Raw genomic sequence first — 18,741 nt, forward strand, 5'->3', positions numbered from 1 at the left:
ATGGAGTCCCCCCCCCCCCACACCAAGATTTTATTTATTTATTTATTTGACAGACAGAGATCACAAGTAAGCAGAGAGGCAGGTAGAGAGAGGTGGGGAAGCACACTTCCTGCTGAGCAGAGAGCTGGTGCAGGGCTCAAAGGACCCTGAGATCTTGACCTGAGCAGAAAGCAGAGGCTTTGACCCACTGAGCCACCCAAGCACCCCAGTGATGAGGGTTTCTTATTGGCTGAATTGCTGGCATAGTTTCATATAGGAGATATGCTGTACATCTTTTCCTATTGGGACCTGTAATTGATAATTCTTTCCTGTTACGTGTTTTTCTGTCAGGGTAATAGGTAATTCTTCCAGTTATTGATGAGTGGTATGGCACAAGAGCTCCCTCTTCTGGCCTCCCAACTCCATTTTAAATATATATATATATATATTTTAATTTATTTATTTGACAGAGATCACAGGTAGGCAGAGAGGCTGGGGTGGGGGGAAGTAGGCTCCGGGATGAGCAGAGAGCCCCATGTGGGGCTCCATTCCAGGACCCTGAGATCATGACCTGAGCCAAAGGCAGAGGCTTAACCCACTGAGCCACCCAGGTGCCCCATCCCAACTCCATTTTAGTGAGGTTTCCCTTTATTAATTTTCACACCCTTCTCCATCTAAGTAAATGACAGTCCATTCCTTTGGTTGTACAGGCCAAAAACCTTGGAGTCATCCTTCACTCCTTTAACAAATACCTCTAATCAATCTGAATATCCTATTGGCTCTACTTTTGAAATATGAAAAATACTAAGTGAAGCAAGAGTGTCATTTAGCATAGCATAGGAAGGCCAAAATCAAGAGAATAAACAGATATAGTGAAACCACATTTTGATAGTTATCAATAAAAAGGAAAAGATGTTTAGTCAGGAGATGTAAATACGAGGCTGGCTTTACCACATCATAGCTTTGTTATGATGATTGGTTAAGAGGTGATTATTCACCTCTTTCTCTGTTTGCAAGTGTCCTGTTATTCCTTGTGTTCATCACTCTAGGGAGAACTCTAGTATACGCACTGTGTTGGATGATATGCTGTTATAGAGTCATATGTAATTATAGCAATAATTATAGTATATCTTGTCCTACTTACCAATGCATTTTGTTTGCAGTGAAACCCTAACTGAAAAACTAGATATGTTCAGCCATTTGGTGGTGACTTCTTTCTTTCCCACAAACACTAGGAGAGGGCAGGCAATTTTCCTATGTGGGCTGAGGCAGTGGACAGGTAGTATACTAGGAGTCGCCATCACCACAAACATAATGCGGAATTAACCTGCTGCCATATGGCCAATACTCGCCTTGGAGTGAAGACCTGGTCATCCGTGAGAAATTCCCTTATTGGTAGCCTTCCATTCGAAATGCAAAGATTTTTTTGTGGCTGTGCTAAGTTTCCTTGCTGGCAATGCTCAACTCCAGTCCAGGTGGCAAGAGTCCAGACCCGGGTCCTGAACCCATTCAAGCTGTCAGTTGCGTTTCCCTCAGGACTCTGACCTCCTATATCACTACCTCTTGCTAAAGGTCATATATGGTTAATATTTATTGAGCACTGTATGTATTGGGCACTTTAAAGTGCTAGGCCAGCATTATTTCATTTCATCTTGAAACTATTCAGTAGCTACTATCTTTCTTTTAGGTGGATGAAGAGATTCAGAAATGTGAAGTAAATTGCCTAGATAGAAATGGCTGAGCCAGGACTCATCCTAGCATTGTCTCCATGAGTACAGCCTAACTTACAGATCCCTCTAGATATCTAAAGGGACTTTTCCACTTCTTACAGATCCACAAGCCATAGATAAGCCAACTTTTTTGCTTCTCAGGCATGGTCGAGGCATAAGGTATAGCAGTGAAAGATACTCTCCCTGCCTTCATGGAACATCTGCTGCCAGGAGCAGCAGAAAAAGTCAAGCAGGTTGTGGCAACTAGCCTTGTAACCTATTTTCTATAGTAAAAGATGAGTATGGAGAAAAATCACTATTTTCTTCTCTTTGTAGTGTTGCATTTTAGGTGTGTTAATGAAGAGGATGATTGACTTTGCATTGACTGGAAGGATATTTTAAGCCCACTGTTTTGACCCTGTCAGTTTGCTCTTAGTCATGTATGCAACATGATCAGGATTGTATGAAAGAATTAATTATGCAATAGATCATTCCTGGACAATTCTGGAATATTTGAAGGAATTGGGTCACAATTCTTATTAATTTGCAAAAAATAGTACATATTATCAGGTTTTTATGCAATTTATAATGACTATTATGGGAGAAATTGGCAGTGGCTGAAACTTTACTTCTGTAAAGTCTGATGGAGGAAAATGACTTGGTAGAAATAGTTACTAAAAACAAGTGTCGGCTATAATAAGTAAAGTTTGATGTGAACAAAACCTGAATGCTGAATCAAATATATTTTTTAAAGATTTTATTTATTCATTTGACTGACAGAGATCACAAGCAGGCAGAGAGGCAGACAGACAAAGAGAGGAGCAGAAAGCAGGCTCCCCGCTAAGCAGAGAGCCAGGCGCGGGGCTCCATCCAGACCCTGGGACCATGACCCGAGCTGAAGGCAGATGCTTTAACCCACTGAGACACTCAGGTGCCCCCTGAATCAAATATTTATTTAGGTATGTTTGTATTTACAGATGCAAAAACTAATTCTCATGAAAATGATAATAAAATATAATTTAAAATAGAAGTTGGAAGTCCCATAAGCCTTTTTCACACCCATTCTAGGATGGGGATCAGGATGGGGTAGGCTGTGGCATAGCCATTCATTCCAGATTAGGGAGTGAAAGGAAACAAATATTCCTTAAGGTAAACAAACACTCCGTCTTCGTTTGCCAGTCTTAGGTTAAGAAGTATTTCCATTTTTTTTTCTCCAAGTTCAACATCAGAATACCTGACCGAATTCCCTTCTCCTTTCAAAGCACTAATAATATAAGCGGTCGAGCCCAGGGCTCACAAAGGGACGGTGGGAAACAGGAACGGTGTCTCCCCTTCCGCGTCCTGACCGCGTCCGCCCCGCGGGCCTCGCCAAGACCAGGGAAGCAGAAGCTGCCGCAGCCACCACAGCCTCCGCGGCTCCTCTTCGACCCCTTAGCTTGCCCGTCGTTGCCAGGCAACACCTCCACAACCTCCGCCCGCGGGCGAACACGTGACGCGCATGTCACGTGATGGGGCCGTGGCGTCCTCCCGCGGAGGGGTGTAAACAGGCCCAGTGGCGGCCGAGCTGCGGGCCTGCTGCATCCTGGTGTCCGGCATGCTTCGGGCGGGCCCGGACGGCCCAGCCGCGAGCTCAGCGCCCACCTGAGGTAACCCCTGCGGCCTCGGAACGGGCGTACCTCACGCCGCTTGCAGGAGTTGCTGCCCGCCGCCGACCCGGCCGAGAGAGCCCCCGGCCCCGGCAGGGGGTGTGGCTGCCGGCTGTGCGGTCTGCGACAGGTGGGGTGGGCGGGGGCGGCCGCCGAGGCCAGGGCTCTGCAGCGCCTTGGGTCGCGGCTCTGGCGTGGAGTCGGCGGAAAGGCGGCATCGACCCCGGGTTATGGGCCCTTCTGTTCCGGCTGCTCGAGGCTGCCCCTGGGAACGGGCCGAGCCCGGGGCTGCAGGATCCGTCGGGCGCTTAGGGTGTGGGGCTGCCAGCGTGGAGTCTCGGTTGAAGTGGCCGGCCCACGCGGGCTGTGAGACCTTGGGCAAGTCAGCCTCAGCCGTGGCCCTGGCCCTGGCCCAGGTCTGAGTTTTCACATCTGTAACGAACGTCGGGCTAGGTGATCTGTGAGGAGCTTCCACTTCTGACGTGTGCGGTCTGGAGAAAGACCTGCATACTTTGGAAACTGCCAGAGGGAAAGTTTAGGTAGATACCTGTCTTTTAATTGCTAAGTTCCTGTATTTAAATTTTTCATCTGACACGATCTGGCTTCTTGTTCACGTGGGTGAAGTTTCTAATAGAAAACTTACTATACAAAGTCATAATGGTTTATGCTGCTGCTCCCCCCCCCCCCAGGTTTTTCTGATGCAACGAAACCTTTCTTAGAACCTCTTCTGAAGCCCAGTTAGTTAGAAAAAAAAAAAAAAGAAACTGGAAACCTTTGTCTGCCTCTCTGTCTTCCTGTTCCACTGCAATACCCCAAAGGGCCCCCAGGGATCACAGGTTGAAAAGCACTGTTACACTGTTGAGGAAGTGTTCTGTGTTTGTTAGATTTAATAGGCTCTGGAAGATGAATCTTTTGCTTATGTGGAGTTTTCTATTATTTTTCCTTCAATTTTGTTCGGCCGTGCGTCGTATAGTTAGACAATTGGTATATTTCGCATATAGACGTGGGAAAGGCCCCCAAATTTCCGATGGACCTTTCTGTTTTCCATCTTTGCTTGCGTTCCCGGCCCAAGGGGTGTAAGTGTATGCTTATAATAGACCTAGTGCTCCTTATTAACCTACTCGCTCAGGTATGGAACAGGATGGAAGACTTTTTGTAAGACTTTTATTTAGGCCCAACTGAATGGATTAGGACATTAACTCTGAAAAATATATAAGTAAGTAATATATAAGTAAGAATACATGACTTACATCGATAGAGTCGTGTAATAACATGAACATACTACAAATTTTGAAATTCTGGATTTTGAGAGAACTGGGTTTAGGTGAAGAGGACGTCCTGTTTCATATTGTGGTCTGTAGACCAAAAATTATTAGGATGATTTTTTTTTAAGTTAAGAGAAATTGCTTAGTTTCCTGGTTGTTTTTGAAGTTTAGGGTTGATAAGAGATTTACTGAAACTTGAAGTTTGATATTGAAAGAGAAAACCATAGTTTTTTGCAGCTTGTCCACTTGGTGCTTCTGTGAGGTGAGCCAGGATTGGAGGTTGAAAGTACTATGAATGGAACCCAAGGAGATCTATGGAATATGTTTTCTCTTTTCTTTTCCTTTTTTTTTTTTTAAGATTTTATTTATTTGACTGAGAGACCAGAGAGGGAACACAAACAGGGAGGGAGGAGTAGGAGAGGGAGAAGCAGTCTTCCCTCTGAGCAGGGATCCCAATGCGGGCCTTGACCCCAGGACCCTGGGATCATGACCAGACCTGGAGGTAGCCACTTAACAACTGAGCCACCCAGGTACCTCCTTTTCTCTGTTCAAAGTAGACTTACTTCCTTAATCTTTGGTGTAGGTTTAGGTACGTCACATATTTTCTTTACATCTCAGTTTCTGCTACAAAGTGAGGAAATTGGATTGATTACTACTCAGTTTTTTGGCTTTAGATTACTAGATAAAATACAGATAACCTAGTTTAAATTTGAATTTTAGATGAATAGTGAAAAAGTTTTTAGTATAAATATTGCATAAGGCATGCATTAGTAAAAAATATCCATTGTTTATCTGAAATTCAAGTTTAACTGGGCTTACTGTATTTTTATTTGCTGAATCTGGTGACCCTACTTCAACATTTTTGTCTTTAAATTAGCTTTAGGAAGGAATTATAGATGCATAGACAGGAAGGAATTTATTCACTCAAGACACCCTATTACCAGCAGTAGTGTCTACTTCTTGAAGAACAGCTCTGTTTCATTTGTGGTTGCACCATGAAGCAATTCCTTTTCTACCATAGGCACATAATGTTTAGGTTTGTACTTTTGGTGGTAAACTATTTTTTAAAATTTTTAAATTAAAAAAAGATTTATTTATTTATTTTAGAGAGAACTTGAGCAAGCACAGGAGGAGGGTGGGGCAGAGGTAGAGGGAGAGAGTGTCTGCTGAGTGTCCATGCTGAGCCTGGAGTCTGACTAGGGACTCCATCTCATGACCCTGAGACCGTGACCTGAGCGGAAACTGGGAGTCAGTTGCTCAACCATCTGTGCCACCAAGGTTCCCTGGTAAGCAATTTAAATACCTGAAAGAAAAAAAAAAGTTGCTTAAATTTCTAAAAGTAACAAATTTGGGTCAGGAAATGGTATGTACTATTTTTTTTTCTATAGAAGATGAAACTCTACCTGTCCTCCAGTTATATTATTGACTTTAAGATATGTTCTAAGGTAGTTGACTGTTCTAATGGTAAATAATCTTTCACGAAGTTGTTATACCTATGATTTGGTCCCGTGTGAATATGGAAAATAATCAATGTATGCAGTATAAACATTTTATATTTTATTTTACTATTTTTTAAACTCCTAGTGCATGCTGGTATATATATTTTAAGATTATTTGTTTATTTATTTGACATACAGAGATCACAAGTAGGCAGAGAGGCAGGCAGAGAGAGAGAAGGAAGCAGGCTCCCTGCTGAGCAGAGAGCCCACTGCGGGGCTCCATCCCAGGACCCTGAGATAATGACCTGAGCCGAAGGCAGAGGCTTTAACCCACTGAGCCACCCAGGCACCCCTAAACATTTTATATTTTAACCGACCACTGTTCATCTTGTATTTGCTATATCTTGAAGAATTTCAGTGTTGAAATTCCTTTCCAAGGGGTATAGTTTTTAATTTTTTATAATTTTTGAGAGTTTTAAAGAAAACTAGGCCAAATCTTTTACTCACGTCTCTCCGAAATTCCCGAATTTTATTTAAAATTCATTCATTCATTCAATAGTCAACAAAAAATTGAGTGTCTTTTATGAGCCAGGCTCTTGTAATCAGTGTTACAGATCTTCAGGTGCTTATCTTTGACAGAGGAGTTAAATCACATGCATTCTAGGGATAATGTGATGAGGGCCTTGAATTAATACAAATACCGTGGAAATTGAGAGGAGAATGAGAACCCATCAGTTGAAAGATTGAATGGCAGAACATCCTAGAGGAGGTGGTATGTAATCTAGATCATTGTGATAAATGTTGGGTCAGGAAGACAAGCTTACAGAAAGGTATGAAGAAGCAGGAAAAGGCAGGGGATCCATATTCTCATTTACACAAAGCATACACTTTTTTGGGTTAAAAGTAATTGATAATATTGTTTATATGTAGTTTTTGGTTCACTAATACTCTTCATCTGCATTAAGTATATTGGAATGAAATTTCTTCACTGTGTATATTAGAGAGATCTTCAGATGTCAGTGTAGCTCTCTGAAAAAATATTTATGAAATATGTTACACATACAAAAATGTGTAATTTGCATATATAAAGCTTAAAAATAGAATATTATCACACCATTGAAACCTGATTAGACACCCCTTTTCCTTTCCTTTGGAAGTAAGCATGTACTGAATTCTATCATTTCTTTGCTTTTCTTCATAAACTTATTTTATGTGTATACTACTCCCCCAAACATTGTTTACTTTTATATGTTTTTGAACCTTATATAAATGGGATCATACTATGTGTATTTTTTTGAGACTTTTCCACTTAGGTTACAATGTTTCATTCATGTTTTTCCCCCACTAACGTTCCACCCGTGTTTTTACGAAGTTTAAGGATTTCACTGAGGTAAACAGCTAGGATTGGGGTTGCTGCTCGTAGGGTATGGGTATCTGTAATTTCCTAAATATTGCCAAGTTACTTTCTGTTGTGGTTGTGCTGTTTTAGTTTCCTCCCTTCAGTGTATGAGAGTTCCTGTTGCTCTCCTGTCTATATGCTGTCTTTTATTTGGTATGAGCAAATCATATACCTAATAAGAAAAGTCTAGTATCTAGAGCATGTAAAGAAGACTTACAGCTCAACAATAAAAGGAACAGGAACTCATTTTAAAAACAAGGGATTTGAATGGACATTTCTTCAGACAAGATGTACAAATGGCCCATAAGCACCTGAAAAGAAGCTTGATTTCATTAGCCACCAGGGAAATGCAAATGAATACCACAATGAAATAACCATGTCATACCCACAGGGATGGATGTAGTCAAAAAGATAATAGCAAGTGGTGAGGAGTTAGTGGAGAAATGAGAGTCTTCATGCAGTGTTATGAGGAATGCAAGGTGATGGAACTACTTTGGGAAACAGTCTGGTACTTCCTCAAACAGCTGAACATAGGGATTGCAAGTGGCAGAGCAACTATACTCCTAGGTTTATACCCAAAGAAAAATTCAAATATATATTCACACCAAAACTTGTACGCAGATGTTCAGTGTCAATATTCATAATAGCCAAAAAAGAGAAACAAATGTATGCCAGTTGATAAATGGATAAATAAAATGTGGTTTGTATATACAGGGAAATATTACTCAGCCATAGAAGGAATGAAGTACAGATTCATGCTACAACATAAATAGATGAACCTTGAAAACATGATGCTAAATGATAAAAGTCACAAAAGGCCACATATTATATGGTTACATTTATACAAAATTTCCAGAATACACAAATGTATACAGTGAGAAAATATGTCAGTGATTGTCTAGAGCTGGGAGTTGGGTTGAGGGTAGATGGGAGATTTGATAATCAGTATTGTTTCTTTTTAGGATGATGAAATGTCCTAAAATTGATTGTGCTGGTGGTTGCACAATTCTGTGAATATGTGAAAAACCATTGAACTGAACACCTAAGAGAAGGGAGGATATTAAAACAAAACAAAACACACAAAAGGTTGCTATGTTGTGAGCAGCCCTATGCAGAGACCTGTGTGGTGAGGGAGCAAGACTTTCCCATGGCCATCTGAGTGAGCTTAGAAGCAAATTCCTTCTTCCTCCCTTTTATACAGAGCCAAGCCTTTAGATGATCCCATAACCCCGCCAGCAGTTTTGACTGCAGCCTTGTGACAGACCATGAGCCAGAGGTACCCATTTTAGCTGTCTAGATTGCTGACCCATAATAATTGTTAGATAGTAAATGGTCATTGTTTTAAATGAGTCTTGAGGTAATTTGTTATGCACAACAAATAATACATGGGCAGTAGCATTGCATTATGGGTTGCCTTTCATTTGGTGTTATGGAAAGCCATGATGGTTAAATTAATATACTATAATTGACTCTTCGTTTTATTTATCATTTTGTTAACCACGACTCATGACCAAGAGTTAGTAATATATTTCTTGAGATATTCTCTAAATTATTGGGGGGTGAAGAGAATTTATGCTTAGAATATTTTCAATTTGTTTTATTATAATTTAAAAATTTTATAATCCTATGTGCTGCATTATGAATCTTTATCAGCCACGGCAGGCCACTTCCAGATCATATAGCAGTACAGACTATTTCTCATATTTTCATGATCTTCTGGTAACTCTTTTATATTTAGAAGTTATGGATGGTATTAATATATTTTAGGCAGATTTATTTTATTATTTATGACTTTAGCATAGCACTTAGAAAATAGTTACTGAGGGAAAAACCACAGTTCCCTACAGCCTCATTCTATTGAAACCATATGAAAGGAAGGTAAAGTTTTTTTTTCTTTGCCTTTGAATATTTCTGTATTTCAGTTGAAGAAAGATTGACTCTGTGGATAAGGAACTTGTGGGTTTTGAAATTTGATTTTAAAAATGAAGACATGTTTAAAAAGGTTTTAAGGATTCTCTTTGTCCTTTATTTTTTCTATCTTTTAAAAAGTATAAAAGATGTATATTTATTAATATACAAAGATATCAGTAAAGTGTTGTTATATGAAGAAAAGCAGGCCATAGAAGTTTTCTCCTAGAAGTTTTATAGTTTATATATTTAGGTCTGTAATCTATTTTTAGGGGTTAATAGTATATGTATGAGATAGGGATCTCATCAAGGGATTCCTTGATGAATACACAGTTGATTTGGTATCATTAGTTGAAAAGATTATCCTTTCCATATTGCATTTGTTGTCCTTTATTCCTTGCCCATTGCATTACCTTGCCATTTTATGTTGGGAGTCAACGGGTGAGATATATGTGGATCTATTTCTGGACTCACTCTTCTGTTGGTTTATAAGTCTGTCCCTATGTCAGTACCATACTGCCTTTCTTACTGTAGCTTTATGTGTAGTTTGAAATTGGTTAGTATGAATTCTTTACCTTTGTTCTTTATTTTCAAAGATCTGTTTCAAGAACTGTTTTTAATTTTGTAGTGTACATGTCATGGACATATTTTGTCAAGTTTGTATCTTAATATTTTATGGTTTTTGATGTTACAAATGGGATTAAAAATCATTTCCTACTTATTCATTGCTCATATGTAGAAGTACAGTTTTTTGTATTCCCTTAGTATCTGGTAGCCTTTCTAAATTCCCGTGCTACTGCTAGTAATCTTTTGGTTACGTTTTAAGAATTTTCTACGTAATGTGATCATTGAATAAAGACAGTTTTATTTCTTCCTTTCCAGTCAGGATGCCATTTCTTCCTTCCTGCCTGCCTGCCTTCTTTTTTTCCTTCTTAATTTCTTTCTTTGACCTACTGCATTGGCTAACAACTCAAATCCAACATTATGATAGAAGTGGAAAGCAGATAATCATGTGTTATTCTCAGTCTGAGGGAGAAAGGATTGAGTCTTAAGAATGATACAGTAAGTACTAAATATAAACATTTTCAAATGTTAAATTAGACTTAATAAAAATTAAAAACTTCTGCACTTTAAAAGACTGCCTTTTTAAAAAAAAGATTTTATTTATTTATTTGACAGAGATCACAAGTAGGCAGAGAGGCAGGCAAAAGGAGAGGAAGGGAAGCAGGCTCCCTGCTGAGCAGAGAGCCCAATGGAGCACTTGATCCCAGGACTCTGGGATCATGACCTGAGCTGAAGGCAGAGGCTTTAACCCACTAAGCCATCCAGGTGCCCAAAAGACTGCTTTGAATGAGAACAAATATTTGCAATTCATATATCTGACAAAGGACTTTTATCCAATATTTATAAGGAACCTCTATAAATCATTAAAAGGCAGACAACCCAAATTATAAAATTGGTAAAAGATTTCGATAGACACTTCACAAAAGAAGATATTTGAATTCACAGAAGCACATTTAAAATTCTCAATATATTCAGTAATTTAGGGAAATGCAAAGCAAATCAAAATTATAAAGAACTCTTTGCCTATAAGAGTGATTACAATTGAAGAGATTGACTTTATTAAGGGCTGGTGAAAATGTAGAACAACCAGAACTTACATGAATTGCTAGTAGGAGTGTATGATGATAACAGACAGTGTGGAAAACAGCGTGGCAGTTTCCTGTTAGCTTGAACATGCGTTTACGGGATGATCCAGCGATTCCACTCCTAGTTATAAAATAAAACATTACATCACAAATGATTTACACCCAAATGTTCAGAGATCAAAAATAGCCCAAATGTCCATCAGTAATTGCACATTGGAACACTATTCCACAGGAAAAAAGGAACTGCTGATACTATCACGGCACGTAATCGAGAAAACATTTTGCTGAGCAAAAGAAGCCAGACACAAAAGAGTACATACCGTATAATTCCATTCAATTCATCTTAGGGCCAACAAAACTAATCTATAATAAAGCAGATTAGTGATTGCCTTGGGCCAGAGTGGGAGGAATTGACTACAGAGGAGCAAGAGGGAATTTTTTGCAGTAATAGAAATGTTCTGTTTGAATTTTAATTGGTTAGTCGCTACACTGTGTTTTTGTCAAAACTTCCAACATTACATGGGTATTTTATGTAAATTGTGACTCAATACAGTTGATTTAAAAAATCAAGGGTGTGGGGTGCCTGGGTGGCTCAGTGGGTTAACCTCTGCCTTCGGCTCAGGTCATGATGCCAGGGTCCTGGGAAGGAGCCCCGCATCGGGCTCTCTGCTCAGGAGGGAGCCTGCTTCCTCCTCTCTCTCTGCCTGCCTCTCTGCCTACTTGTGTTCTCTGTCTATCAAATAAATAAATAAAAATTAAAAAAAACCGCAAGGGTGTAAATAGCATTTATATAATAAGCACAGATGTTTTATATAGAGTAATTCTGTGTAAAATTTTTAAATGTATGTGTACACACATGCATAGGAAATGTTTGAAAGGATGTTCAGCAAATTGTTGCTGATTATGTCTAGATGGTGAAATTTTAGGTGTTTTAAAAGAATGATTGGACTTTCCTATATTATTTCCCATAATATTTCCTATATTATTTGGACATTTCCTATATGATTTCCTATATTATTTATAATATTTCCTATATTTTTTTCAAGGAACATGTCTTAACAAAAGCAAAATATTTCTTTTTTTTTTGTTATCTGGAAGTTTTATTCCTTGATGTTTTCATCTTTTAAATATTGAATAAGCACTATAATAATTATGAAATATGTTTAGATCTTAAATACTTTTATTCTTTAATCACCCCTGATTAGGAACAAAGCCTTCCGTTATCTTTGATGCCCCTTGGTCCTCCTCTCACCCCATTTTTTTTTTTACCTCTCCACAGACATAACTGATGCCCTAAATTTGTGTTTATTATTTCCTTGTTATTTTTAATAGTTGTATCACATTTGCCTCCCTAAGCTGTGTTCTTTCAGTCTTCACACTGTTGAACTTAGTAACTAGAATCAAACTGCGTGTATACTTTCATCACTTGCTTTTTTATCCCACATAATACGAGACTTAAGAGAGACACCCTTATTTCTGTATGTGGTTGTAGTCCACTGATATGTAATTGTTGTATTGCATTACATTATATGAGTATTCCCTAATTTGATCTTTGTACTCTTGGTGAATAATTGGGTTGTTAGTTTTTTTCCTGTTATGAGCAGTAGTTATGTGAAATTTTTTAAAGTTTATTTATTAGATTTTGGTAATCTCTACACCCATGGTGGGCCTTGAAATCATGACCCTGAGATCAAGATCTGAGCTGAGATCAAGAGTTGGACACATAATTGACTGAGCTACCCCAGCATCCCTGATTTTTTCTCATTTGTCGGTATTGAAGTGCCTATTATCATATGTATGTCTTTGAACATTCATTGAAGTATTAGTATAGTATAGAGTCCTAAAGTGGTATTGTGTGGCCAAATGAGATTTAAATTGTGTAGTGGCAGTTGTTGCCCCAATTTTTTTTCACTCTGTATTTCCCCCTAATAATGTGTAGGTACATTTTTTCCACTCCCTTGCGCATATTATCTGTTACCCATCTCTATATTTTTCTGTATTTTAAAATTAATGTTTAAGTTTTCATCAAAATACTTGGATATTGTTTAAAAATAATGAATACAAAGGGCTCATAATGAACACAGAGGCAATTTCTGTTTTCTCATTTCTAGGTAGTTACCTCCATGTTTCGTAATGCTTATGCATTACAAATGCATATTATATGCTTATGCATATTATACAAACACATTATAATGCATATACATACTTACCAGCTTTAGATTATACATTGCCTTCCTGTTACATGGATTTGGGAATCTTAAATTTTTTACTTTCCTCTTCTGCATTCCAGCTATGGTTATAACCCTATTTTTGTTGAAATAACAGTCAGTGACCACTTAACTATTTTTCTATAGAGCCAAGTAATAGTCTGTGGCTACTTTTTCTTTCTTATGTATCTTTTTAAAGTTACCTCATTTTTTTAAAAGATTTTATTTATTTATTTGAAAGGCAGAGATCACAAGTGGGCAGAGAGGCAGGCAGAGAGAGAGGAGGAAGCAGGCTCCATGCTGAGCCTGCTCCTCCTCTCCATGAGAGCCCGATGTGGGACTCGATCCCAGGACCCTGGGATCATGACCTGAGCTGAAGGCAGAGGCTTTAACCCACTGAGCCACCCAGGCGCCCCGTTACCTCATTTTTTTAGTGACACAACTTTTCATATACACGTTCTTAATTTTTACGAGATGCTCTTCTATATCATCTATTATATCTCTTCTGTTAATCTCTAATATTCTGGAGGTCTTTGCTCCTAGAGCCTTCCATAATCCTGATTTAATATGAACCTGAATTCTCTGGGCTTCCTGCTCAGTCACTGTGTGGAGACCTCTATCCTGGCCAGTTTCTCCAGAGAATCATCTGTTTTCTCATTGTCTATTAGTCTTGATAATTTAAACCCCTGCTCCTCAAAATGTATTCCATAAACCAGCCACATTAAGTATCATCTTAGAGCTTGTTAGGAAATTACAGAATCTCGGGCTGCATCCCAGATCTGCAACAAGATGATTTGTATGTGTTGAAAAATCTGAAAAATTTGAAAGCCTGGGGCTGTGCTATAGAGCGGTAACAGTAACAATAGGAACAACAAAATATTGTTATGCAAAATTTAACACAAGGTGGCTGTAACTCTTCCATCTGTAACTATGCCATCTGCCTCCAGGATGGCAGTTGAAGAGAGATCTGGCTGGAGGATCTCAGTGAATATTTTTAAGGGACTAGAAGTGACAAATATTATTCTCCCCATATTATATTGGCTGGGAATCTGTCATATGGCCTCTCACATAATTGCAAGAGAGAGTGGAAAATGTAGTCTCTGGTTTGCCTGGGAACAGAAAGTTTGTAGTAGGTAAATAGCATTGACACTGTTTAGGTAGGTCATTCTGGTTCCCAAACTGTTTCATTCTTTTCCCCACACATAGAGCGCACTAATCCCCTATCCAACCAGTGATTGCCTTTGGTTCAAAGTACAGGATCTCTATGACTGGCTGTCAAGTCCACATCAGCCTTTCTTGTTAAAGTGAACTAAAGTGACCTATTTACTCCCTACCCCCTCCCTCAAATGTATTATAGTAAGAATACAACATGATTAGTAATCAATCCCATTTGGAAGGTGAAGCATAGAGAGACAGAAGTCACTCTTCTGTAACAGTTCCTTAATCCTTACGGATGGACATTATAAAGGAAGATTCCCATCCATGGAAGGAAAGGATATTTAAGTAGATTCTGATTTTGTTCCCAGGGACGAACTCTCACATTCTTTTTTCTTTATGGCTCCAGGCACCATCCTCTAGAAGGTTCTCACCCCACCCGCTTGTCTTATTTGGCCACATCCCATATCCAAGTTTGATGTTTGGAGCTTGCACTTCTTGGGTATTGTGAGTTTAGTCTTTTTGTAGAAGGTTGGACTACCAGAGATTGCTGTTAGGTCTTGAACAGTCACACTCCAAATCTGTTTTACAGTTTTCTGCCAGTGTGTTTCCCTTAGAAATTTAGCAGACTCATTATTCATTTGCTTCTAGTTAATCACAGTGCCAATAATCAAATTTGTTTTTGAGACATAGTTCTGAAGTCTATTCTATTTTTCTGCTTTCTTGCTTCGAGTCCTCTGTCTTGTTTTAGTGGAAGCCATCTGTAATGTCACACTATAATCTGATTTTCTCTGGGGCAATTTTTTTCTTGTAATATCCTGATAGAAATAGCTGGTAGTAACCAACACACCATCATTTTCAACTTCTAGCTTTTTCAAGACCCATAGAGGTTAAAGTTCACCAGGTGTGTGGTTTGTTTTCTGAATTAGAGCCATCAGCATAGTTTCTAAATATTTTGCCTTTCATGACATGGATCATCATCATCATCCCATTCTCTATATGAAGTTCCTCATTGCCTACAAAGTGATGACTAAATAAATACAACTTATTTAGGTTTTTGTTACGATAGCACCCTACTTCTGGTAGAAGTGTCCGGGTGGGGAGGTGGTCAGGGACAAATTGTTTTATTTATAGACTTTTATCGTATCTCTGTCTCTTAGCCTTTAGATTGTTTCCATTTGTAACCTGAAGCCTGAGCCCTGTGGTGGTTTTTTTCTTTTAAATAGGTAAATTAGTTCATTTTTTAAAAAATTTGTTTTGAGAGAGAGTGCATACACAAGAGATCACAAGTGGGGTGGGCAGGGATCCTGATGTGGGGCTTCATCCCAGAAGCCTGGGTTCGTGACCTCAGCTAAAGGTAGCTGGTTAACTGACTGAGCCACCCAGGTGCCCTGAATTAGTTCATTTTGTATCTTTATCCATCATTTCATGTATTTTACATTGTGGCCTTCTTCACCTTGCTAAATCATCAATTTAGCATTAATTAATTTAATTATTAATATTTTTATATTAATTTAATTACTAATGTTTCCATATTTTCTTCCTTCAAAAAACAAAAAACCCACTCCTTGGGTGCCCTCTCTATTTGTAGCCTTCTTATTTATACCTTTTTTCTTTATTTTTTACTAGTTTTTTGTCAGATATGTGCTTTGTAAATATTTTCTCTCGGTCTGTAGTATTTTTTTTCACCCTTCACAGAGCAAAATTTTTTATATTTATGAAATCTATAAATTGTCCTCTTGGGGATCATGACTCTGGTGTCAAGTTTCAGAGTTCTTTGTCTAGCCCTAAATCCTAGAGACTTTCTTCTATAATTTTTTTCTCCCTAAAAGTTTTATAGCTTTATATTATACATGTATTGAATTAATGTTTGTATTATGTATGAAACTTAGGTCAAGGCTCATTTTTTTTCCTGTTGCGTTGGCACCATTTATTGAGAAGCTGTCTTTCTTCCATTGAATGGCTTTATCAAAAATTTTCTGGACATATTTGTGTGGATGTATCTATGGGTTCTCTATTCTGTTCCATTAAACTCTATGTCTGTCTCTCTGGCAATACCACACAGTCTTGATTATGGTAACTCTGTAATTAAAGTCTTATAATCAGTAGACTGATTTATCCCATTCTGTTTTTTTCTTTCAAAGGTATTTTGGCTATTGTGGGATTCTTTGGTTTTCCATATACATTTAAAAATAATCTTGTCTTTTTTTTTCTTTTCCTTCTCTCTTTTGCACAACACTGAGATCAAAAGTCGGAAGCTTGACTGACTGAGCCACCTAGGTGACCAAAAATAATCTTGTCTATGTATACAAAAAAATATTGATGAGATTTTGATAGGAATTATGTTAAGCTTGCATATCAGTTAGGAAAGAATAGACATCTTTACTTTGTTGAACTCCAGTCCGTGAATACACTATGTGTCTTTATATTATTAGTTCTCTGATTTCTTTCACCAGCATTCTGTGCTTTTTAGCATAAAAGATCTTTGTTTTATACCTAAGTATATAATTTTTTAATGATTGTGTTGTATTTATAATTTGTGTCCTTGTTTTAATTGATAGTATATACAAGTACAACTAATTTTAGTAAGCTTCTCTTATATCCTGCACATTGCTGAACTCACTTATTCTGGGAGTGTTTTGGTAGACTCCTTGGGAATTTTTATATAGACAGTCATGCCAGCTGCAAATAGGTGCAGTTTTATTTCTTAATTTCCAATCTGCATGCCTCTTATTTCCTTTTCTTGCCTTATTGCACTGGTTAGCACCACCAGCACCATATTAAATAAGAGTTGCCTTTTCCCCAGTCTTAGTGGGGAAAGCAAAAAGGTGTAGGTGTTTGTTTTTTGGTAGATGCTTTTTATCAAATTAAGGAAATTCCTTTTTCTTATTTTTCTGAGTTTATCATAAATGGTTGTTGAATTTCATCAAATGTTTTATCTGCATTCATTGATAGGAACATTCAATTTTATTTATTAGCTTTTTAACATTGTAGATTAACATTATAGATTTCAAAAGTGGACAGATCTTATATCCTTAGAATAAAGTTCATTTGGTCATGGTTTCTTTTTATATTTGCTAAATTCTGTTTGTGAATACTTTGTTAAAGTTCTCTTTTTCTTTTCTGTTGAGAGAACATTATGTAGCCATTTCATTCTTTTAGAGTATGTGTGCTAGTGATACTTTCTCTTAATTTACTTTTATCTCAGAATGTCTTGATTTCCCTTTCCTTTCTGAAAGGATATTTTTGTTGGATGTACATTTCTGAGGTGATATAGTTAGATAGTTATTTTCTTTCAGTCCTTGAAAAGTACTGTGTCTCTTCTTAATGGTCTCTTTGGGTTCTGATTAAATACTTGCTGTCATTTAAATGATTTTTCCCTTGTAGGTAAGGTGTTGTTGCTCTCTCACTGCTTTCATGATGTTTTCTTTGAGGTGTTCAGAAGTATGACTATGACATGTCTTGGTAAGGAGTTCTTTAAGTTTATCCTGTTTGGAGTTTGCTCAGAATCTTAAGTCTGTTAGTGTATAAATTACCTTCTGTGAAATTTGGGAATTTTCAGCCATTATTTCAAATGCTTTTTCAATTCAGTCCTCTGTGATGACATGAATATTGGCTCTTTAGTTACAGTCCCATAGGTCCCTGAAACACACACTCTCTCTCTCTCTTTTTTTCTTTCTTCTTCTTTTTTTAAGTTTTCTTTCTCTCTGTCATTCAGATTGGGTAGTTTCTCTTCTGTCTTCTGGTTCACTGACTCTTTTCTGATATTGAACCCATTTCTTGATTTTTATATTTTGATAATTATATTTTTCAGTTCTGAAATCGCCTTTTGGTTCTTCTTTGTATCCTGTATTTCCTTGCTGAGACTTTGTTTTTTGTTTGTTTGTTTGTTTTTTTACCAAGACACAGCTGTAATGGGGATGAAAATCCCTGCTGTTATTAAGCTTTCTCTAATACCGTCCTGATGAGAATATTGGGATGCTTTGTTACATCTTGGTGGGAGTTAAAGTCTAGTTTATCTTCTGTAGTTGCTGGACTGGGTGGGGTTGTAGCTGCAGTTTTTTTTCTGTGGTGTCTGGCTGGAGTAAGGTGTCTAAAAGTTTTACTGTCTTAAACTTTTTTTGTCTTTCTGGGCTGACCCTTTTCTGCTTGTTGAGTAGAAAGAGTTGGCTTTTCTTGAAGTTTTTTTTTTTTTTTCAGTCTTTACTTCTTGATGTTTCTGAATTGCCAGTTCTTCATCTATAAGTTTGGGTTATATAAACAAAACACAAGGAACCTCGATACTGTATTGTTCTTTAAAGCCTGAGGTCCCTAGCTGATCTGCCTTCTTATCTGCCTTTCAGAGTCTTTATATATAATGTCTGCAGTTTTTAGCTGTACTTAGT

The 18,741-nt window shown here is 37.9% G+C and overlaps 1 protein-coding gene across 2 annotated transcripts in view; it reads left to right on the forward strand.

The window, feature by feature from the left end:
• Nucleotides 1–3,204: 3,204 nt before the first annotated feature.
• Nucleotides 3,205–18,741, forward strand: part of MARCHF8 (membrane associated ring-CH-type finger 8) — a 128,784-nt gene continuing 113,247 nt past the window's right edge. For both annotated transcript variants that reach the window (XM_059398020.1, XM_059398021.1), the window contains exon 1: nt 3,205–3,334. The gene's annotated coding sequence lies outside the window, so the exon portion shown is untranslated. The remainder of the gene's footprint in view (nt 3,335–18,741) is intronic.

This window comes from Mustela nigripes, chromosome 4 (genome assembly GCF_022355385.1).
Source record: "Mustela nigripes isolate SB6536 chromosome 4, MUSNIG.SB6536, whole genome shotgun sequence".
NCBI classification, from domain to species: Eukaryota; Metazoa; Chordata; class Mammalia; order Carnivora; family Mustelidae; genus Mustela; species Mustela nigripes.